The sequence below is a fragment of the Carcharodon carcharias genome, chromosome 6 (assembly GCF_017639515.1).
Source record: "Carcharodon carcharias isolate sCarCar2 chromosome 6, sCarCar2.pri, whole genome shotgun sequence".
NCBI classification, from domain to species: domain Eukaryota; kingdom Metazoa; phylum Chordata; class Chondrichthyes; order Lamniformes; family Lamnidae; genus Carcharodon; species Carcharodon carcharias.
In genome coordinates this window covers 17,566,132-17,590,648 of record NC_054472.1, presented here as the reverse complement: position 1 = coordinate 17,590,648, position 24,517 = coordinate 17,566,132, and the positions used below count along the sequence as shown (strand labels likewise).

Genomic DNA, 24,517 nt, shown 5'->3' with positions numbered 1-24,517 from the left:
ACCTTAAATCTGTGCCCTGTGGTTCTCAACTCTTCCAATGGAAGCAATTTATCCCCTGTGCAGGCTGTTCATGATTTTGAACACATCTGTCAAATCTCCTCTCGACCTTCTTTAAGGAGAACAGCTCCAGCTTTACCGACCTATTCACTTAACTAAAGTCTCATCCCTAGCACCATTCTCACGCATATTTTCTGCACCCTCTCCAAAGCCTTCACATCCTTCCTAAAGTGTGCTCAGAATTTGACATAATACTCCAGTGTTTTATAAAAGTTCACCATAACTTCCATGCTTTAGCATTTTATGCCCCTATCTAAAAAACCCAAGAACCAGTATGCTTTACTAGCCGTTTTTTCAACCTGATCTGCCACCTTCAGCGATCAGTGCACATATACGTCAGGTCTCTCTGCTCCTGCATCCCCTTTAGAATTGTATCCTTTATATTGTCTGTCCTTGTTCTACCTACCAAATGTATCTCTCCATGACCATCATGCCCTCATCAACCCACCCTGTTACCTCATCAAAAAAATCAAATCAAATTAGTTGAAAACGTTTGTCCTTAACAAATCCACGCTGGCTTTCCTTAATTAATCCACATTTGTTCAAGTGACTTAAATTTGCCCTTTACTATTGTTTCGAAAAGGCACCCCACCACAAACTAGCTGAGTTGCTCTTGGAGCTGATTTGGATACTATAGGCTGAATGGCATCCATCTATATTGTATCTATTCTATAATTCTGTGGTACTTCAGTAGGTTAAGCCTATTATGGATATTTCTGTTGCACTCAAACCATTTGTCTTAGCCCTTTTTCCACAAAATTCCAGAAGGAGACATTTAATCAATCTATTGTTTCTTGTGCACCAGACAGGTGAGTGCCACTTTTAGCTCGGCTTCGAAGAAATGCTTATGAAAAGTTAATTCAATTGGATATGCTGCTTTAATTTATCTGAGGCAAAATGTATTCACTTGTTCAGTTATTGCCTATGAAGGAGGGGAAGAATTTGTTGGCTCCAGTGTTCCCACTTTGCTTGTCAGTGAGCCTGCTTTAGGTTGTGGCTGTCAGTGCTAAAGGGCTCTATAGTACTTTGCCAACTCAGTATTTCTTTCCCATCTCATTCTACAGTATGATGGGGCACTACCATGACTCTGCGTGTCCTTCCTCTCTCCATTTACATTATCGTTTGCTCATTTTCCTCAGTAGTTTATTGCTCCAAGGTGTCCATTTGATCTGCCCCAAACACATGCTCCCAACTAATCCTTAAGAGTCCTGAAAAACCAGCATAAAGAACTTATAGTGCAATTTCTCTCACTTTTCTATCCTAGTCATAATCACTTTTGTGAATACCAACCCTGAATTAGACCTCATAATTCTTTGCTGCTTTGATGTTCTGATCATAGTATGTCATTTCTCACTTTGTCTGATTTTTTTCAAGTTAATGGCTGATTAGCTAATTGTTCCTGAGGCACTTTTTGAGGTACTAGTTTGCTGTAACATTGCTTATTTTATTGTGTTAGTAGCTGCCGTTTTTTAAATTTAAGTTTTTATAAATGATTTCCTGGAAAGATGAGGATTTGTGAATGTTACAACATCATTTATCAAAAGGTTTAATGAAAAATATCATAAATCCTGGTGGTGTTTCTAGGCATTGAAGAGTCATTTGGGATTACATTCACTCACTGTTGCGCATCTTTTGGTCTGTAGCAACACAACACTGAGGCAGTTTTCAATTTTAATTTGAAGCGGAACTGATTAACTTTGATGCCACCTTGTGTACAGGTTAGTTTTACATTTATAATTGAAGTATACAGTGCTGATTTACATAGTTTTGCTAATTCACCAGCCATGTCACATCTTAATTAGCCACATGGGAAGTGGCTGCAGGTTGTGTAGAAAGTGACAGTGTTGCGACATCAAAGCCAGAAAGAGCTAATCACAGAAGCTTCCTACTGCATTGCAGTGTGTCTGCGTCATAACTATGAATAGCAATACAGTGCAGCTCACTAAAATACACATTGATTTTTTGAGTTGGAAATACGCACTAAACTAAGATGTGCATTTAACTGATTTTTTTTGACCGCAACCGTTTTATTATTGTGCTTTGTGCTGTCTCTAATCTTCACAGTTATCTTACTTCCTTAATTGTTCTCTGCTTTGCAGTGTATTAAGTGATGTTTTATGCCTGACACAATTAGGGATTTAAATAAGCTGCTGAGCAGAATCTGTGATGAGTGTACAGTAACCAGCTGGAGTGAAAGGAGAGAGAGAGAGAGAGTAATGTTGACATAATTTACTTGATGTGGGGAGAGTTTTGGCATGCATAATCAGGTCCACTTTGTAAAACCATGGCAGCTAATGCTATTATCTGCTGTTTAACCAAGTGGCTTTCATTTTATTAGACTGGGATTTGATAACAAGAATGATATATGCAAGTTCAATTAATATAAATTTTTAAAATGCTTTTGCATGGTTCCAAACCTGTAGAAGTAAGTGATGAGAGCATTAAGGTTTAGAATTGACAAACTAAGTTATGAAGAAATTAATACAAAGCAGAATGTTCTGTAGTCATTCAGCGTGTGTCTGCTCTTGGCAGTTACTCATTTGAGTTTAAAAATATTGACCAATTTTAAGTTTAACCGCTATTGCAAATAAACACAAACCCATGGAGGAAGGTTTCCTTTGTTCGCTTTTCGTAATTGCACAAGAACTAACAGAAGAAATTCCCTCTTTGCCAACCTGGTAAACTTGAATGGATTTGCAATCTGCAGCGGTAAATGTAATTCATAATTTTTCTGAGTTTTGACAACTTCTAAATGTATCCACTGCATGCTGTGTGATTTTAATTTACTTATGTGACTTGGTACAATGCACAGGATATTAAAATTATAAGGTTTATGTTTTGTTTGTTATCTTTAATATCACAAAAGAATATCAGATTTTAACACTCATCTGTTGAATGCACCATGCTTTTGGAAAGCAATCTGAACTCAGTTGCCCAAACAGGCGCCTCTCTGAGCGTTTAAGGTGCTCTGGATGTCAAGTAAGTGTACAACGTTGAAGCAAGAATCTTGCGTATCAAAAAATGTTAAGAAATCAGCTCCCTGGGCCGTTTCTCCGTCCTGTCAACCACTGTGTATGTGTGTGCTTCTTGAAAATTCAATTGTTTACCCTTCAAAATCTTTTCCAGCAGCTGGCCCTTATGTAATAACCTAAGTTTGACATTAACTGTTGTGTGGAAGTGAAAATGATGTGAGATAGAAATAACCGGGAATGGCTGTGCTTTTGACATGCCTGCTGTGAAAAGGCACCTTTAGTTTGTGGAAATAGGAGGATTAGATTTAAAAGAAAATTTACTTGATTTTAATCCAAATGAGCCGAGCACAAGCGGTTGAATGAAGGTGACCTTTGCCCCGAGAATGGTTTTGAGACCAGACAATTCAGATTGCATTGATTTAAACTTGGTGTTTTCAGTAGTTAAATTGAAGAAGAATTTACCGTAAGTAAACACGTGTACTCGATGACAAAAACAAAAATAGCTGGAAAAACTCAGCAGGTCTGGCAGCATCTGTGGAGAGGAGCACAGTTAACGTTTTGAGTTCGCATGACTCTTCAACAGAACTAAGTAAAAATAGAAAAGAGGTGAAATATAAGCTGGTTTAAGGGTTGGGGAGGGGTGTCATGCGGACTCGAAACGTTAACTGTGCTCCTCTCCACAGATGCCGCCAGACCTGCTGAGTTTTTCCAGCTATTTTTGTTTTTGTTTTTGATTTCTAGCATCTGCGGTTTTTTGCTTTTTTTTTGTACTCGATGACTGTTCTGCTTTCCTTCAGTGTTGGTCATCCATATCAGACTGCCTCTTTGAGTCCACTTAAAGGCACTAGTAAGCAGAGCACGTATTGCTGAATATAGCATGAGCAACAGCATGTTTTTATTCAACATCCCTCTGTCTATGAGTGCTTTAAGCATGCTCCTGTTTAAAATTAGAGTTCTGGATGTGTAAAGTGTGGAGCAGCCAAAGTAACCAATTAACGTTTTATTTAACGATAAGCACTTTGCCCACTTGCAATACAAATATTTAGAACTAATTTTTTAAGCCAGACCACACCAAGTGCTAGCGAGAATAATGCGTGTTGAAAATAGCACTAACCATTTTTTATATATTCAATGCACGATCCACTCATTGGACAGCAAGCACATTTTATGAGCGCTTTGCATAATAGCGGGCAGCCAACATTGAGGCTTGGATGGGTGGAGCAAGGTAGAGCATCAGCAATTAATCTAGCATGAGGACAGCTATAATCCCACTAATCTGATAAATACAATCAAACACCCTATTGCCTATTGTTAAGACAACAGCCGGTGTTAATTGCCACGCAAATCAAATCCCAGAGAGAAACGTTGCCTACAGGCAGGCTGTAAAGTTTACTTTGTATTCTGAAACTGAGAAGTAGACATACCAATCTCAGCAGTCAGAGGTCTAGTAACACTTTTGGGATTTTAAAATTTAAAAGTAGAAATTTTATTAACAAAAATAAAAGAAAACTTAAAGACACAAGATTACAATTACACAATTAAGCTTAAGGCTACAAAAATTCCCCCCCAAAATGCTCTACCTGGTTAAACCCACAAGTAAACATCTTCCAGGTAACACTCCATTATAAATGTTTGAATATGAAATCCAGTAATATTACACAATGCAAACTGCTGCAGCTTCAATTAAGGTGTACCACATGACCTTAACCCTCTTCCATACTGCAGTGGAATCCTCTTCAGAATAAAACTGCTTGCTGCAGCCCAAGACTTTATGGCTTGACTGGATAGGTGAGTCAAACTGCACCATCTCCCAGCCCAGTGCTTCAGCTACCTCAGACAGCTCCAGCCGTCTCCAGCTCAATAGCCATTTCCACAGTAACTCTAATATACCTTTTGTTCCCTTTCATCATCATCCTATTGTTCTCACACCCCTTTGAAACCCAAACCCTTGCAAATAAAGGATCTTTCATGTTACCATCTTGTCTTTGCTTTTGGGTCAATAAAATATCATAGCCTCACTACTTGTTTACCCTTGAACTCATGCAGGATGCAAATATTTTCTTGTTACCTCTGACTCCCCTTTGATATTCAAACAAACTCTCAACTTGTCTAAAAATGCGAATATTAGATCTAACCTATTTACTTGTACCTCAACTTAACACCTCTCTTCTCTTCATGTTTCCTAACCCGCAGACAACCTGACTCCTATTAAACTCATGCCCAGCTTAATTAAATCACAGGTACCCAGCCTTCTTAATAGAACAGCACAATATTCCCCAATCCATTCTCACACTATTTTATTCATACAGAACCACACAGTTACATGGCAGGGACACCAAAATCATTACTAGCAAATGATTATTATTAAACAGTCCTTCAAAATTGAGGATGACTTGCTTCCACACCGACACAGTGGGTTCCGAAATGGCTGGTAAATCCAATGCGCAATCTGATGACTTTATCATATGATGGGCAGGTGGGTTGTTTGGAGGTTTGTGTACTTCCCTCTGACACCTTGACTTTGCCTCTGCAATTTCCTGACGAAGTCTCTTAATGTGTTTGGTGCCTTCCTGAATGAGCCTTCTCCATTTAGATCGGTCACATGCCAGGGCTGCCTCTGAGTTGGTGAGTATTTTTGACTGCTTCATGGATGCTTTGAGAACACCCCTAAACCCCACTGTCTTCCTGAGGGCCTCCTTCCGCAACCCAAGTTCTGAGTTGTTTCGGGAGTATGGTGCCAGGCATACAAACCACATGTCCTACCCAGCAGAGCAAGTTGTAAGTGATTAGTGCTTTGATTCTAGGCAAGTTGGCTTGGGAGAGTTGGCTGCTGTTGGACTGGCATCTTGCTACCGGATTTGGAGAATCTTGCAAAGGCACTGCTGTTGTTCTCTAGCAAATGATTACTACAAATGATAGGGACTAAAACCCAGTTCCTCTGGAGAATAGTAAGCATTTATATAGATGGAATGTATTGCAGGACCTTTTGATTTACAGAAAATAAACCACCTGTATTGATACAAATGTAACGGCACCCCATAAATTACAGGTTTCCATCTGTCTTTGGAATTGGGGCATAATATTTGAGTTAACTTTTAATTCAGATTTCCTTCAATCAGTTCTCTCATGGTTGGCAAGTGAACATTACTGGATGGGAGTGATTCGAAGTCATGACCGTTTTTCTTAATTGTCAATCATCTGGATAGCGCACCTGGCATAAAAGAGTGTTTTACTGATTTAAAAGTTTTACATAGGCATCTAACTTTAGAAATGTTGCCCTCATTTATACTACTCAGTACTGCAAAGCTAGAGTGAAATCAAAAAGCACCTTTACACACAGGGTGATGGAAATTAGAAACTCTTCCCTAAAAGCCTCTGGATGTTAAGTCAGTTGAAATTCTCAAGATTGACATTCACCAAATTTTATTTGATAAAGGTATTGTACTGTGAGATTACTGCAAAATGTAAACTTTATGATCGTTATTTAACGAATGCCCTCTAAACTTTGAGTTGATATTAGTGTAACATAAGCATCTTTTGACAGAAATTTCCAATTTGGAATATTGTATGCAAAGTGAGTTGTTTGGAGCCTGGAGTTTACCTCTATAAAAAGCCTAGTCATGATCTAGTCATTGTTACATAAGAAGCCTTTAAAAAGGATTAAAATTATGGTTGCAAGTTTCACTATAAGTGGCAATTGATGTTTTGAAGCATATGATAAAATATATTGAAGCAAATTAAAACTGACTTTTCTCATGGGGATGTGAAAAAATGTAATCTTTATGAAGTTTAATCGAGATGAAGTCCCACTGCCAGACCCTGCCAAGATAAATTAGGTGGTTTGCGCAGCTTAAAAGTGATAATGTATAAAGTGCAGTGTTTGGATCAGGTTACTATATAACATGGCTTAAAGGCAAAATAAAAAGATGATTTCTTTCAGATTGAAACTGAACAGTTTCCTCTGATGAGGGATTGTACTCTTTAAGTTGGTGCAATGTTAAGTTTTGAATCTGATTTATGGAAGTTGAGCAATTAATTGGAAGCTGTATATTTGAAGCCCTGCCTTTGTTGGGAGCTAAGATTGCTGCACTATGGTTTAGGTAGTCCTATAAAACATTTATCTTTAAACATACGCTGGACTGGCACATCTGGAAATTTGGAGAATGTTATTTAAACAACCATCAAAATAATGTTTGTCAGTAATCCCATAGTATGCTTGATTTATGCATATATGTACATATGCAGTATGCATGATTTTCCTGCATTGTACAGGATTTAGACTTTCACATTAAAAATGTAATTATGAATTTCCATTCATTGTGACAAGAATGTATGTTATGGGCTTGTTATCTACAGGACTGCACTGCTTTTCAAAAAGAGCTTTGAAAACTTAACTGTCATTTTGCAATTTTTTGCTCTGAGAGTGGAAATACCATAAGTGTGCTACTGCACACGCAATGACACAATTGCTCTGGATCAGATGGACTCTACTAAGTACTATAACTGCAAGATTAATTCTTTTCCTTTATTACATGCTTGTGCTATTTAATAAAATAGATTCTGGAATGTTGGTTTGATTGTTGAAGTGCACAGCTGCATATGTGGCAATTATAATGAAAGATCGCAAAGTTCAGCACAAATTGATCTTTTAATAACATCCTCGGTTTCAAGGGTATTTGGCAAAAGAAGTGAAAATAATGAACGGGATGGTCTTTATTTAGTCAGCTTTGCAACACAAAAGGACATTTGTCACTGTAGGCTCAAAGTCATTTCCTGGAGGGTATTCACAGTCAGTTTGAATTGATAATTTGAATGTTTGAATTTCAGGACAAGGGTTGATTGTCACTTACCGGAATGGACGAACTTCCACTGCAGTTGTACATCTGAACTTTTCACCAAATGATCATTCCACTGATATTTGATCAGCATTCAATAATCTTGTGCTGTGGTAATTTATACTCAGCCCCAGTTTTATCCAAACGTAGGACTGAATACTGACGGTCATGGGACTGATGGACTATTCATTATTGCCCTAACACTTAACAAAGACTTTCTTGTTCCTCCTCATGAGGTCCCCAGAATCACAGATGTTAATCTTTAGCTAATTCTACAATTATAGAGTGGTTATAATGGGGGACTAATTATCTGTATATAGACTGAGATAGTAGTAGTATGAAGGGCGAGTTCCTAGAGTGTGTTCAGGAAAATTTTCTACAGTGGTATGTTTCCAGTCCAACAAGAAAGGAAGCACTGCTAGACCTGGTTCTTGGGAATGAGGCAAATCAAGTTGATCAAGTGTCAGAAGGAGAATGTTTAGGGGACAGTGATCATTTTACCATAAGGTTTAGGTTGTCTACGCAAAAGGGCAAAGAACAATCCAGAATAAAAATAATTAACTGGGGGGCAAGCCAACTTGAGGTAAGAATGGACTTTGACTAGATAAATTGGAATCAAAGGTTGACAGGAAAAATAGTAACTGAACAAGGGCTACCTTTAAAGAAGAGTGTGTTCAGGCACAGTCAAGGTATATTCCTATGAAGGAGAAAGGTAGGGCAAATAAATCTAGAGCTCCCTGGATCACAAAAGCGATAGAGATCTAGATGAAGAAATAGTGTGCTAATGATAGATTTCAGGTGGATAATACAACTGAGAAACAGGCTGAATATAGAAGGTTCAGAGAGGAAGTAAAAAAGAGGGAGCATGAAAAGGGACTGGCAGCTAACAAAAGAGAATTCCTTGGCCATTATAGGCATATAAAAGTAAAATAGTTGTAAAAGGGTGGGGCTGATTAAGGACCAAAATGGCAATTTATGACCAATTCTGGAGAAAAGAAATAAGGGACACCATTGGGAAGGAGATATTCTGATGAGTCCAGGGGAGTCGGATCACCAGAAACCAACCTCTGCCGACCCTTCTTTTCCCTCCCCGAGCCCCCCCCCGCCCACACACACACACACACACACACACACACACACACAAAAGCCGACTACCTCCTTCATGCCTCCCTGGATTCCTCCTCCCCCTCGGGCTTCCCTGACACCATCTCATTTGGTCTTTTCAGCCTCCCCTCCCCTTGAGGCCTGTCAGGCATCTTCCTGGACCCGTGCCAGACCACCTGCCTCCCTCACCCCAACCACAACTACCCACCCATCGGAGCCAGGAGGAGAGTGGTGTAGATGTTGGCACTAGTGCTGCTGTTCTTTTGTGGTTGTGTCTGCGCATGTGTACTGTGCCGGCTCTGGATTGCGGTTGCGCAGACACCAGCAGTGATCAGACAGTAGCAAGAGGAGGCCTTGAGCAGTTTCCTCCCTCATTGCCCAGAGAACTCAGAAAAATTATGTCCCAGGAAGGCCCACCCTCAGGACGTGGGACATCAAGTCAAATTCCCTGACAACCCTGGAAAATCCAGATCAGTTGGTCACCCTGGATTTATGCATAGAGGACATAGCGGAGGTATTAAATGAATACTATGCAACAGTCTTTACTACAAAAGATGCTGTTGTGCAGGTCAGGGTGCAAGAGGAGGTAACTCAGGCACTTGAAGGATTTAAAGCTGATAAGGAGGAATGTATTAGATAGGCTGTCGTATTTAAAGTTGAGAAGGCACCAGGGCCTGATGAGATGCATCCAAGGATACTGAGAGAAGTGAAAGTGGAAATTGTTCAGGCACCGGCCATAATTTTCCTGTCGTCTTTAGACTCTGTGATGGTGCTAGAGGACTGGGGAATTGCAAATGTTACACTCTTGTTCAAAAAAAGGCACAAAGATAAACCCAGCAACTTCATGCCAGCCAGTTCAACTTCAGTGGTGGGGAAGCTTTTAGAAACAATAATTCAAGTCAAAATTCATAGTTACTTGGGCAAATGCAGCTTAATTAAGGAAAGCCAGCACAGAGTTGGTGAGGGCAAACCATGTTTAACTAGCTGGAGTTCTTTGGAGATAAGAGAGGGCTGATGAGGGTAATGCTGTTCATGTAATGTACATGGATTTCTAAGAGGCATTTGATGCAGTGCAGCACAGCAGACTTGTGAGCAAAGTTACAGCTCATGGAATAAAAGAGACAGTAGCAACATGGGATACGAATTTGGCTGAGTGACAGGAAATGAAGAGTAGTGCTTAATGGATGTTTTTTGGGCTAGAGGAAGGATTTTAGTGGAGTTCCCCACGAGTCCTTGTTGGGACTCTTGCTCTTTCTGATATGTGTTCTTGTCCTAGACGGGACATAATTTCAAAATTTATGGATGATACGAAACTTGGAAGCATTATGAACCGTGAGAAGGATAGTGTAGAACTTCAGGCTAAGTGAGTGTGTAAGAACATTAGTGTGGAAAAATCTGAAGTTATCCACTTTGGTAGGAAAAACAAAAATGCAAAGTTTTTCTTAAATAGTGAGAGATTGAGAAGTGTTGATGCCCAAAAGGATCTCTGGTGTCTTTGTTCACAAGTCACAGAAAGCTAACATGCTGATGTAACAAGCAATTAAAAAGGCAAATGGTATGTTAGCATTTATTGCTAGAGGATTTGCGTACAGGAGTAAAGTATTGCTGCAGTTGTACAGAGCCTTGGTGAGGCCGATCTTGATGTATTGTGTGCCGTTTTGTTCTCCTTACCTAAGGAAGGATATAGAGGGAGTGCAACAAAGGTACACCAGACTGATTCCTGCCTTGGCAGGATTGTCTTTTGAGGAGAGATTGAGGAGACTGGGCCTTTATTCTATAAATTTTAGAAGAATGAGAGGTAACTTCATTGAGATGTATAAAATTCTTATAGGGCTCGACATGGTAGATGTAGGAAGGATGTTTTCCCTGACTGAGGGTGGGGCCTAGAACTAGGGGACACAGTCTTAGAATAAGAGGTAGGCAATTTAGGACTGAGATGAGGAGGAATTTCTTCACTCATAAGTAAGTGAATCTTTGAAATTCTCTACCAGGGAGGGCTGTGGAGGTTCAGTCATCAAGTATGTTCAAGACAGAGATGGATAGATTTCTCATTCTTAAAGTTATTAAGCGATATGGGGATAGTATAGGAAAATGACTCTGAGGTAGATCAGCAATGGTCTAATTGAATGGCAGAGTTGAATGGATTTAAGGTAATTGGCAAAAGAAGTAATGGAGACTTGAGAAACTTTTTTCACGCAGCGAGTGGTTCCGATCTAGAATGTGTTGCCTGAGTGTGTAGTGGAGGCAGGTTCAAGGAATTAAAGGCGTTAGTGGATTATTACCTGTAAGGCAAGAATGTGTAGGGTTATGGGGAGAATTGTTCAGTGAATTGCTCATTCATACAGCTGGTGTAGAAGGGACTGGCCTCCTGGCAGCCTCCTTTGCTATCATAATTCTCTGATTCGCTCCAAATGATATCAAGAAATAGCTGAAGGCATTGGGTACTGACAAGGCTATGGGCCTTGACAACATCCCAGCAATAATACTGAAGGCTTGTGCTCCAGGACTAGTCACACCCAAGCTGTTCCAGCACATCCACAACACTGGCATCTACCCAACAATGTAGAAAACTGCCTAGTCATTTCCTGTCCAACAAAAGCAGGACAAATCCAACCTGGCCAATTACCGCCCCATCAGACTACTCTTGATCATTAAAGTGATGGAAGGTGTCATCGGCAGTGCTATCAAATGGCACTTTGATAGCAATTACCTGTTCACTGGTGCTCAGTTTGGGTTCTGTTAGGGCCACTCAGCTTCTGACCTCAGTACAACCTTGGTCCAAACGTGGATGAAAGAGCTGAATTCGAGACTGGAGGTGATAACTGCCCTTGACATCAAGGCAGCATTTGACCAAGTGTGACATTAAGGAGCCCTGGCAAAATTGAAGTCAACAGGAATCGGGGAAAACTCTCCACCGGTTAGCGTCACACCCAGTACCAAGGAAGATGGTTGTGGTTGTTGAAACCAAATAGCTCGGTCCCAGGACTTCGCTGCAGGAGTTCCTCTGGATAGTGTCTGAGGCCCAACCATCTTAAGCTGTTTAATGAACGTCGTTCCCGCATCATCAGGTCGGAATCGGGATGTTCGCTGATAACACAATGTTCGATACCATTTGTTACTCATATAATGAAGCAGTCTATGCCCATATGGAGCACCACCTGGACAGTATTAAAGCTTGGGCTTAGAAGTGGAAAGTAACATTAATGCCCTACAAATGCTAGGCAATGACCATCTCCAACAAGAGAGAGTTTAACCATCTCCCCTTGACAGTGGGGAATTTAATGATGGAACTGCTGTTAAATGTCAACATCCTGGGGATTACTATTGACCAGAAACTGAACTGAACCAGCCATATAATACTGTGGCTGCAAAAGCAGGTCAGAGATGGTGAATTCTGCAGCGAGTCACCCACCACCTGACTCCCTGAAAGCATGTCCACTGTCGAAGAGACACTAGTTAATATTGTGATGGAATACTTTCCACTTGCTTGGATTAATGCAGCTCCAACAACATTCAAAGCTCAACATAATCTAGGAGAAAGCAGCTGCCTTAATTGGCACCCCACTCCACAATTTAAACATTCAATCCCTCCACTATTGATGCACAGTGTGTACCATATACAGATGCACTGCAGCAATTCACCTTCTCCATCAAAAGCTCCTTTTGACAGCACCTTCCAATCCCACAACCCCCACCACCTAAATGAAATGGGGCAGCAGGAGCACAAAAACACCACAACATGCAAGTTCCCTTTCAAGTTTCTCACCTGGAGGAGGCAATGGTGTAGTATTGTCGCTGGACTAGTAATCCAGAGACCCAGGGTAATGCTCTGGGGACCCAGTTCGAATCCCGGTGGTGGAATTTGAATTCAATAAAAAGCTGGAATTAAAAATCTAACGATGACCATGAAACTTTATAAAAGCTCATCTGGTTCACTAATGTCCTTTCACTAATTCATTGTCTGGTCCAATTCTGGCTCACTAAAAGGAAAAGCAGGGAAGGAAATCTGCCTGGCCTACATGTGACTCCAGATCCACAGCAATGTGGTTGACTCTTAAATGCCCTCTGAGCAAGGGCAATTCGGGATGTGCAATAAATGCTGGCCTAGCCAGTGATACCCACATCCAATGAATAAAAAAAAAAATCCTGGCTTGGAACTATAACACCATTCCTTCACTGTTGCTGGGTCAAAATCCGGGAACTGCCTTCCTAACTGGACTGCAGCGGTTCAGGAAGGTGGCTCACCATCACCTCTCGAGGGCAATTAGGAAGTGATGCCCACATCCCATGAAAGAATTTTAAAAAGTAACAGTTTAAGCTAGCATTGCATTATATACAATACTCCCAGGTTTCTCTGGTGTTCAAACTGGAAACTGAGCAAGCACCTACATCATTGTTCAGGTGTAACTTTCAAAACAGATGAATTCTACTGTTAACAAGTCTTATCCTTGTAACTTGTAAAAAGAACAATTATACAAACCTACCTTCTATTACTGTCATAGAGTGCTATCCTACTGTGTGCCAATCTTAGCATGGTGACAAAAACATGGATTATAGGTTAATAATAATGCATTATCTGTTGATATTAAAGCCAGTTATTTAATTTAATTTGAATACTGATCATTGGTTATATTAGTAGAGACTCACTGCCACTTCCTTTCAGGATGTTGTTCTTGTTGTATTTTGAGCTTTAAACTTCAAGGGAAATGAAAAATGCTTCACGTGGAAACAAAAAAATCCACTAATTAAAAAAAAAGAAAATGTGTATGGAAAATGAAAGTGACCTGGGGTTCTGATTGACATTAAATTGAAGCTATTGCAATGATATTCGATGGCAGTGAGTAAAGTATGTCAAATGTTACCATGTTCTTAAGAAGTCAATTTTGAGGCAAAATAATGAGGGAACCCTGTCACTTTATATATCATTGGTGTGACAATGCTTAAGGCATTATGTGCAGTTCTAGTTATTGAAGTACAAAAAGAAAATTACAGTTATCGAAAAGATATAGAAGAGCACAACCGGAATGACTGTGGGATGGGGAGGTTGAATTATGATGAGCAACTGTATAAACAGAAGAGAAGATTGAGAGGTGTTAAGATTGATGTTTTTAGGGCAGTAAAGGGATTATATAATGTAGATGATGACCAGCTATTTCACCACCCAAAACAGTTGAATTGTAGAAGCCTAAAAGCTTGAAGGAGGGTGAGTTGAAAACTAATCTGTGGAAACAATATTTTATTAGATGAGTGATAAATCTATGGAACAGGCTTTTTGGACGCTATGGTGGAAGCAGGTAATATTGCGTAATTTGAATGCAAATTAGAAGGATTTCTTTCAGGAAATATATTTTGTGATTATAGTTTTAGTAATTGAGATGAGTGCAGCCTTCTTGGGAGGAAGAGGTGACTTTGTACTTTTGGATCCCAAACACTTTACAAATGAGGGTTTCCATTGCCTCAAGTCTGGATATATTGTAGACCAACGGATAGAGATTGATTAATATGATTAGATAACACTGCTATTATTGTCATGCAATTACCAGAATGGTAGAAGGCAAATGAGATGGACCATGGTCTTTTCACATCTAGAAATTCTGAATGTCCTATGAGCTTCGTGGAGATTAATTGCTGCAAACTCTGCAGTGCTGCACATCCTTTTAATGTACAATCCCATTGGATTTCATTGCAGTGAATCTGCAGCTTCAATTTAAATTGCATTCCTTCCTTTACTTCCTTTGCTACATTAATTTAAGTTCTGCTTAATTTGAAGCAAGAGCTGTTTTTACTATTCCATTGGATTGCAAAACAAAACAACAATACACTGTGTGCTTTACTCTCACAATTATAAGGAGCTGCCTACCTCATTTTCTTTAATTTTTCAGTGCACTTCATTCCTCCTAATTTTCAGGTTATTTTGTTTAGACAAAATGAGTCTGCTTCTCCAGATGTTGCCAATCTCATTGTCACTGAGGCAAATTTTTTGACATAGCATAAGCATGTTGTTGATCATGTTCATGTCATTACCTTGGGAATCTGGTTTGGGATGGGAGTGGGAGGGCCAGGGTGCATGCGGGATAGGAATGCACAGCTGCACTTTGGTCACAGTTCACCCAAAATGGTAATATTAACGGTAAGAATTATACTTCACTTTATATTTATTTTTAAAAATCAGGTTGGTAGTAGAAATTAAGTTCTGGAGATCTTGATTTAGGAATGCCAAATTAAAAAGAAGAATACTGATCTAACTTAGGCTATAATTCAATTCAAAAGAAAAGTGACCTTTATATTGTCAGAATGTCATAAAGCACTTCACAGCCATTGAATTGTGTTTCAAAGGTTATCACCGCATAGAAAGAAAAAACTTTATATGGTGTCTTTCCCAATCTCAGGATGTCTCAGAAGTGCTTTACAGCTATTGAAGTACTTTTTGGAAGTGTAGTCACTGTTGTATGTGGTGAAATGCAGCAAAGTTCCACAAACAGAAATAAGCATTGCTGAAAAAAGAGACATGCTGTCAAAAATGTTTTGCCTTGAACTCATCAGGACAGATTCACAAGAATACCAGTTGTGTAAAGGGAATAACAGTTTATATTGCATGAGAAGAGAGCACTGATTGGTCAGCAAGTGGACTTTGATTGGTAGAGGCATTGCCATGGAGAATGCATGAGGGAACAGTTAACTGCCAAGCTTTTGTTTAAATTCAAACTAGCCAGGTCAACTCTGGTCAAAGCATTGCCATCAGGAATGAACCAGAGAATAGCTGTTCCCCCAAGCTTTTGTTTAGTTGAAAAGGGCGCAGTACATTGTGGTTGGTTGACTTTTGTTATATTATAGATTAACCTAAGTATGCTGATATTGTGCTGTAGCGTAACTGACCTCTTTGTGTGTTTGTGCATATATGGAGCTCTGTTCCTCCTCCAGGTAGCGTTTGTTGTTGGACTACTGGCAAAAGTGTCTGCTTCATAACTTTGAGAACATTTTATATCAATCAATTGCATTTTCACTTTAAAACTGGGGTTTCAAACTGGATGGGAGTTAAATTTCAAGTGGTATAAGATAATCTCTAGGGAAGGCCTTGTATTACTTAGCTTCAGTGTGCTTGAGTGATAGCTAGGGACCTTGCACCTTAGTTATACTGCCACTTTTGCATAAATTAGGCATCTGAAGTTTTAATTTTGGTGCAAGTTTGGCAGAATAACTGCTATGAATAATGCAATAATTGCAATGCAAAAAATACTTGGATAATGAAGTACTGTTGTAATTTGGTTTACAAATTTATTGTAATGCTTTTTATTGCTGTATTTTATGGTTTAAATCCACAATTGAGAGAATAAAACAAAGGGATGCTGCTTAGAATATCTACATTTTGCATTTCAGAATAATTAGGATCTCCTATCCTGGAATTATATTTGGCTTGACTAATCTACATAGACCAAAAATGGAAACTACTGTATGTCAATAAAACCTAATGTTAAAATATGCCACCATATTGAGACTTGTACTGCATCGCGTGCAGCATTTTAAAAACACATATTTAGCCAAAGGATTTCAGTTCCTGTTATTATGTGTCCAGTAATATTAGTTTTAAGTGAGAATGTGAAGTAACAGAGGCTGGAATCTCACTGGTGCTTTGCTGTATAGATGTTGGCTGAGTTGAGTGCTGTTGTGAATGGTGACATTCACATAATAGACTTCTTGTGTACAGTATAGCCAGTCTCACTGGAGAGATTACATTTAGTGCATTTTGATTAGCTCCTCAGAGTGGTACATTTCCAAAACTTGGTGACTGCAGTTGCCTACAAATGAGTTTTGAGTGACAATGATTCAGAACAAAACTACTTGCTAGAATGCTGGGCTATTGCCACAATCTCAACGTTAACTTCCAGTGATTTGATTGCCACTTTTTAGCAGCATTGCAGATCAGTTTTTTTCTCTTTAAAATGTTTTTTTTTTAAGTTTCTTGTGTAACTGAACCTTTTCCTAAACCCTATTTCATATATATCTTTTTACTTGATGGCAGGTAAAAACATGAACTCCTGGTACGATTTTTGCAGTTAAGTAATCCAAGAAAATTTATGCTGAAAGGGGCCCTTTGGCATTTGGTGGTTTTTTCTATGCATGTTAAAATGAATTTGTGCTTGTAGTCCAAATCCTAGATTTCGACAGAGGCAAATGCACTATTTTCTTTTAGCTGAATAATTCAGCATTGGCCAAGTATAACTGATATGCGGTTGGTTATTGAGGGGAAAAAACTCCCACTGATTGATTTTCAGTTTGACTTGGGGTAGGGTTGTTCAGTAGATTTTTATCTCGCTGATGCAAATGCATGAAAAATATCACCTATAATGCTAATAATAAGCAGAAGAAATACACGTCACTAAATTTGAACATTGAAAAATGCATAACAGGCTAGTAATTGTCTGAAAGAGAAGAGATGCATTAATGTTTTGAGTGACATCACTCAACAGAACGGTCTATACCTAACTTGAGGAGGCACCAGTTGTGAACTTCATTTAGTTCATCTGAATGATCCCACCATTTTTGAAGTCCATATGAACATAACTGGACATTTTTAATCATGAATTAAACATAGCAATAAATAGCATTAGTGCTATATGTAACTAGCTTAGCATCTATTCTTTCCTTGAAATATCTTGAGACAAATATTATTGAAGTTAACTAGGTCAATTCTCAGCAGGGCAGGATAAGAATTTTAGGCAGAGTTGAATGGAAAAGAACCAGGCAAAATGTATTTATGCATTTTGATATAGTGACCTGAAAATAATGTGTTCAGAAGGGAATAAATAGATTTTTAAAAAATTACCACCATGAAGATTTTGAACATTTGTTTTACTTTTGTATTTGAAATTGTTAGTAAATATTGCACAAATAGGCTTGTGATGCTTTTTTTCAATGACTGACATGAGGGAAATGAGGATCAGAGAATGGCAAAAAGGGACAGAGAAAAAACCTAAACGCACCAACAATCAAGGCTAGATGTTACAAAGATAAAGACAAAACTAAAGGCTCTGTATCTGAATGTGTGTAACATTCATAACAAAGTAAACAAATTGATAGTGCAGTAAATAAATATGACCTGGTGGCTGCAGGATGGCAAGGATTGGGTCCTGAATGTTAAGGAGTATATGATATTCAAGAAGATAGGAAGCTAGGTAAAGGTGGAGGGGTAGCACTGTTAATCAGGGAAGGCATTTGTAATAGTTCTAAATGATCTTGGTTCAGGAGATCAGGATGCAGAATTGGTTTGGGTGGAGATGAGGAATAGTAAGGGAAAGAAGCCATTAGAGGGTGTGGTCTCCAGACCCCCTAACATAATCACGATGTAGGACAAAGTATACAAGAAGAAATATTGGGTGCTTGTGATAAAGGAATGGCAATAATCACTGGTGATTTCAATTTACATATAAACTAGAAAAATCAGATTGCAGTAGTAGCCTGGATGAGGAGTTTATAGAATTCTTTCGAGAGAGTTTCTTATAGTATCATGATCTGGAACCAATCAGAGAGCATGTTATATTAGACTTGGTATTGTGTAGTGTGACAGGTTTTATTAATAACCTCAGAGTAAAGGCACCCCTAGGTAGCAAGTAATTGAATTTTTGCATCCAGTTTGAAAGGGAGAAGAGTCTAAGACGAGTATTTTAAACCACCTCTAAAGGATGCTTAATGGCCTAGTTCTGCTCCTATTTCATATGTCCGTACATATCGACAATTAAGTAAAAAATGAAGTAGTTGAGAGGTGAAATATTGAGGGGGTTTGACAGCTATTTTCTGTAGGAGCAATGACCTTCTACACTATTTGAGCATTATCAACCAAATGTAACAGATGTCGGCCCATTTTAATTTTGAACTTAATTTTTCCCATTTCCTCAAGGCACTGGCTCTTGGTGAGCTGTATTTCCATTGATGCTGGAACCCGCAAGTGCTTTGCTCAAATTCCTTCATGTGTGTACTTGTATGGTGACTTTCGATAGGTTATTAGATTCTGGGTGGGAGTAAAATAATTGCAGCCAAGTCTAATTTTAACTTCACCTGCTGTTGACACCTACACTGCATTTCACAGCAGAGATGACTGGATACCAAATAGCATGCCTACTTCTTTTCCTTTTTCCATCTCCCTCCGCCTCTTTTTCCACTTCCCTATCTCCCTCCATTGCCTCATTTCTTACTCTCTCTTCCTTTCCACAAAAAGAACTTGGGCGCTCAGTTGTTGCAATGACCACAATTAAATTGAATTGGGGGTTGGGGGAGAATATTCGTGTGTTGCAATTGTGCATGTCTTTGCTTTTGCACCTGATCCATATGGAACAGTAGTTTAATATTGCTGAACATGTTGATACCGAGTCTTGTTTCCTGAATTGACATGAAATTTTTCATCCTTCAAGTTAAGGGGTGACTGATACAATGAGCAACTGTCTATTCTCCAAAGTACAGGCACAAACTAATTGCAGCAGCAGGGCAGCTGAATAAAAACATCTTGTGGCGGCATTTCACAACAGGTGCTTTTCTAATTCCATGTTGTGTGCTGCAGTTTTCATTAGCAGCTGAAAGTGAAGCATTCCACTGGGTTTCTGAAATAATTCTCAATTTCTGTGCTGCAGATTAGTCCATGATTTTATAGGGAATATCTATAGGAACCTCTTAAATGGGGATCTTTTACTCATCCCTACTAATTTTTAAAAATTCATTCATGGGATGTGGGCTTCGCTGGCCAGGCCAGCATTTATTGCCCATCCCTTGTTGCCCTTGAGAAGGTGGCAGTGAGCTGCCTTCTTGAACCACTGCAGTTATATGGGTGCTGTTAGGAAGGGAGTTCCAGGATTTTGACCGAGCGACAGTTTAAGAATGTCGATATATTTCCAAGTCGAGATGGTGAGCAACTTGGAGGGGAACTTCTAGGTGGTGATGTTTCCATCTATCTCCTGCCCTATCCTAGCTGGTAGTGTCGTGGGTTTGGAAGGTGCTGTCTAAGGTGCCTTGGCAAATTCCTACAGTGCATCTTGTAGGTAGTACACACTGCTACTGTGTGTTGGTGGTGGAGGGAGTGAATGTTTGTGGATGTGGTGCCAATCAAGCAGATTGTTTTTTGTCCTGGATGGTGTCCAGCTTCTTCAGTGTTGTAGGAGCTGCACTCACCTAGGCAATTGGGGAATATTCCATCCCACTCCTGACTTGTGCCATGCAGATGGTGGAGGGGCTTTGCGGATCCAGGAGGTGAGTTACTCGTCGCAGGATTCCTAGCCTCTGACCTGCTCTTATAGCTGCAGTGTTTATATGGCTAGTCCAGTTCAGTTTCTGGTCAGTGGTAACCCCAGGATGTTGATAGTGGGGGATTCAGTGATGCTAATGCCATTGAACATCAAACGGCCATGGTTGGATTCTCTCTTGTTGGAGATGGTCATTGCCTGACACTGGTGTGGCGCGAATGTTACTTGCTCCTCATTAGCCCTAGCCTGGATATTGTCCAGGTCTTGCTGCATTTGGACATGGACTACTTCAGTATCTGAGGAGTCGCGAATGGTGCTGAATATTGTGCAGCCATCAGCAAGCATCCCCACTTCTGACCTTACAATGGAAGGAAGGTTGTTGATGAAGCAGCTGAAGATGGTTGGGCCTAGGACACTACCCTGAGGAACTCCTGCAGTGATGTCCTGAGGCTGAGATGACTGATCAGCAACCACAGCCATCTTCCTTTGTGCTAGGTATGACTCCAACCAGCGGAGAGTTTCCCCCTGATTTCCATTGACTCCAGTTTTGCAAGGGCTCCTTGATGCCACACTCGGTCAAATGCTGCCTTGATGTCAAGGTCAGTCACTCTCACCTCACCTCGGGAGTTCAGCTCTTTTGTCCATGTTTGAACCATGGCTGTAATGAGGTCAGGAGCTGAGTGGCAATCCAAACTGGGCATGAGTGAGCTAAACTCATGTTATTGCTAAACAAGTGCTGCTTGATAGCACTGTTGATGACCCCTTCCATTACATTACTGATGATCGAGAATAGACTGATGGGGCGGTAATTGGCCAGGTTGGATTTGTCCTGCTTTTTGTGTACAGGGCATTCCTGGGCAATTTCTCACATAGCCGAGTAGATGCCAGTGTTGTAGCTGCACTGGAACAGCTTGGCTAGGGACACGGCAAGTTCTGGAGCACAAGCCTTCAGCACTATTGCTGGAATTTATCAGGACCCATTGCCTTTGCAGTATCCAGTGCGTTCAGCTGTTTCTTGATATCACATGGAGTGAATCGAATTGGCTGAAGACTGGCATTTGTAATGCTGGGGACCTCTGGAGGTTATCAAGATGGATCATCCACTGGGCACTTCTGGCTGAAGATTGTAGCGAATGCTTCAGGCTTATCTTTTGCACTGCTGTGCTGGGCTCCTTCATTGAGAATGAGGATATTTGTGGAGCCACCTCGTCCAGTGAGTTGTTTAATTGTCTACCGCCATTCACGACTGGATGTGGCAGGACTGCAGAGCTTAGATCTGTTGCGTTGGTTGTGGGATCGCTTATCTCTGTCAATCACTTGCTGTTTATGCTGTTTGGCACGCAAGTAGTCCTGATTTATAGCTTCACCAGGTTGATCCCCTGGCTTGACTGTAATGGTAGAGTGGGATATGACAGGCCATGAGATTACAGATTGTGTTCAAGTACAATTCTGCTGCTGCTGATGGCCCACAGCACCTCATGGATGTCCAGTCTTGAGTTGCTAGATCTGTTTGAAATCTACCCCATTTAGCACGGTGGTAGTGCCACACAACACGATGGAGGGTATCCTCAGTGTGAAGGCGGGACTTCGTCTCCACATTGACTGTGTGGTGGTCACTCCTACCGATACTGTCATGGACAGATGCCCCTGCAGCAGGCAGGTTGGTGAGGATGAGGCCAAGTATCTTTTTCCCTCATGTTGGTTCCCTCACCACCTGCCACAGACCCAGTCTAGCAGCCATGTCATTTAGGACTTGGCCAGCTCGGTCAGTCATGGTGCTACCAAGCCACTCTCGGTAATGGACATTGAAGTCCCCCCCCCCCCAGGGTACATTCTGCACCCTTGCCACCCTCAGTGCTTCCTTCAAGTGATATTCAACATGGAGGAGCACTTGCTAAGAAAACCTTGTTATTTATCTCTTACATTTCTACATATTTATAGGTAACATCATATTTGCATTAAAGACACCAATCTTTTCCTATGCATCAGCAACCTTAGTTCTACTTGCCAGGTCAATGAACGGAAAATACCTTCAACCAAATTTTGTCTGGACCAAAGTTAATCTACTCAATTGTTGCCAGAAACTCCCCAAAAATGCTGATTCTATCCTTGTCCCTTGATATTTAATGAAGTTAAACTTGATGAAACACGCCTTTTCTGTCTATCACCAAGACACTCAAATGCTAAGAGTATTATTGCCACTGCCCCAATTTTTTTTGTCTATTCGTTCACCAGATGTGGGCGTCGTTGGCTAGGTTGGCATTTATTTCTCTTCCCTAATTGTCTTTGAGTTCCAATAAACTCCAACTACTACGGCTCTTCGCTATCTGCATTCTGGACCATACGAAGTTTTGCTCAATAATCAACCCATCCATGAGGCTCTCCATTGACTTCCCAAAACCAACATATTATCTTTAAAAATTTTCATTGCCATGGACAGATGCCTACGAGGTTTTGTTCCACCACATCTCTGTAACCTTCCCTATATTTTATTCTTGCTCATTTTTCCTGAGGCTGGATTATGCCTACTGCAATCTCCATTTTTGCTCTTTTCCATCATTGATATTGGAGCTTTCAATCAGCTCTGTAATCTCTATCAAACCCTCCCCCTTGTCCTACGTAACACTCTCTGCCTTTTAAAAGCCTCTCCAAGACCAGCACTTCTTCTCCAAATCCCATGTCAGTTTTGACTATTTTCCCCCCACAACCCTGCCTGTGAAACACCTTTGCATGTCTTGTTATTTAAATTGCTAAATAAAAGCAAGTTGTTAGCTTCCCTTTGGTTCCAAATTCCCCCTTTGGTTCCAGATCATTCCTCTAAAGACCATCTCTCATGTACATTATTAATCTTCCCCACCATACCCACATGACCATTCTTTATTTGTTAGCCTAAATAGTCAACCCAGTGAATGGCAGTAGCTTATTCAAGCTCTGAAGCTGCTGTGGATTCATCCAATCCTGTTGTCAACCGAAGTCCACTCTGCCCACTTAGCAGCAGGGGGTGGAAACTCGAGCTTCTTTTATTTTCCCTTTTTCCCAATCCAAGAATACTGAAACCAATTGTAATGACCCACCTGCTGCCCTGGGTGAGGACAGCTAACTCTGAGCAGAACTCCAGATCATTGGTCTGTATGGCATGGTATTATAGCAGAAGGCAAAGATTTATTGTGCACTGGAGAGTTACCTTTGAGGACTAATTCTAAGCTTTTTATTTAATACCAGGAAGCATTCCACACTCAACAAAGGAAGCCTTACATATTGGAATGTAGTAATTATGATGTAAGCAAACTGTAGTGTTTGAAAATGGTCCTTTCATCTGTGTATATGCACGCATTCTCAACAGCTGATGGGTTCTAAGTGTTTTTTAATCCAGATTTTAAAAAGCATATGGACTCCTTGGCTTTATAAGTAGCTAGGCTAAACCTTTATAAGTCAGTGATTAGGACTTTTTGTGCCTGATTCTGATCACCACACTTTTAAAATGCCAAGGCATTGGATAGGGTGCAGAGGAGATTTGTTAGAATAGTACTGAAGACAGAGGACTTCAGTTTCTGGAGAGACAAGAGAAGCTGGGAATGTTTTCCTTGGAACTGACAGAATAGATTAAGGAGAGATTTGAGAGGCAGTAGGGTTTTGATAAGAATTAGTAAGAAGAAACTGTTTGGCAGGCTGAAGGGTCAGTGATCAGAGGATTTTTAAAAATTCATTCATGGGACGTGGGCATCACTGGCTAGGCCAGCATTCATTGCCCTTGCTCAGAGGGCATTTAAGAGTCAACCACATTGCTGTGAGTCTGGAGTCACTTGTAGGCCAGACCAGGTAAGGACAGCAGATTTCCTTCTCTAAAGGACATTAGTGAACCAGGTGGGTTTTTACAACAATCGACAATGGTCTCAAGGTCACCATTAGACGACTTCTACTTCCAGCTTTTTATTGAATTCAAATTCCATCATCTGCCGTGGCGGGATTCAAACCCGGGTCCTCGGAGCATTAACCTGGGACTCTACATTACTAGTCCAGCGACAATACCACTACGCCATTGCCTCCCTTCCAATATCAGTTTTAAGGTAATTGGGTAAGAGCTAGGGGCGAGATGAGGAAACATTTTAAAACTGAATTATACATTTACTGGAAGGATAGTAAAAGCAGATTCGGTGGTAACTTGCGAAAGGAACTTGGATAAATACTTGAAGGAGAGAAAATTATACAGTTGGGGAAAGAGCAGAGGAGTGCAGCTAGTTGGATAGCTCTTTCCAAGACCTATCGCAAACTTGATGTGCGAATGGCAGCCTCCTGTGCTGTAATATTTGATGATTTTATA

The 24,517-nt window shown here is 40.3% G+C and overlaps 1 protein-coding gene across 6 annotated transcripts in view; it reads left to right on the top strand.

Annotated features, from left to right (window-relative positions):
- The window catches only part of LOC121279060 (protein MTSS 1-like), a 177,748-nt gene that overhangs the window by 89,409 nt on the left and 63,822 nt on the right, over nt 1-24,517 (top strand). The window lies entirely within an intron of this gene.